Here is a 459-nt window from a genome sequence, read left to right as displayed (position 1 = left end):
ACATACGCACGCAAGCACGATGTGCGTCTGCGTGCGCCGTCGTCGCTGCGTTCAAAGAAAAACACCATTATTTCGAACGACGCCGCAAACAAAGCGCGTTATCACTCGTTAAAGTGAAACGCGCCTCGGCGACGAACGCTCAGGCTATCGCTTGAAAGAGAGAGAAAAGACTCAGCACCAACAAGCAGTCTGGTTTTGTTTGTTGAACGACCCTCAGCCAGGCGTGGTCCGGGAATCGTATCCGAGGACCGCAATGTGCGTTCGAAATGTCGATGTTCATGTGTCCTGCAGTTCACAAGTTGACGCGCAATTAGCTGCGTTCTTCATCGACCCACGAGCCAAGTGATCCACCGTTCAGGGTAATCAATTGTAAAATTTTTACCCCGATGAAATAATAAAATTTCAACGAGTCAAACTTGTTTTTGTTAGAAATCCTTGACGAGCCGGGATCCGAAAATC

At 48.6% G+C, this 459-nt stretch overlaps 1 non-coding gene across 1 annotated transcript; it reads right to left on the bottom strand.

The window, feature by feature from the left end:
* Nucleotides 1-207: 207 nt before the first annotated feature.
* LOC116418132 lies at nt 208-362 on the bottom strand. Its single transcript, XR_004228230.1, has one exon. It is a non-coding gene; the product is annotated as a 5.8S ribosomal RNA (ribosomal RNA).
* Nucleotides 363-459: the final 97 nt, after the last annotated feature.

The sequence above is a fragment of the Nasonia vitripennis genome, unplaced genomic scaffold, assembly GCF_009193385.2.
Source record: "Nasonia vitripennis strain AsymCx unplaced genomic scaffold, Nvit_psr_1.1 unplaced0063, whole genome shotgun sequence".
Lineage (NCBI taxonomy): Eukaryota > Metazoa > Arthropoda > Insecta > Hymenoptera > Pteromalidae > Nasonia > Nasonia vitripennis.
The sequence above is the reverse complement of the archived record's forward strand: the minus strand, read 5'-3'. Positions and strand labels throughout refer to the sequence as shown.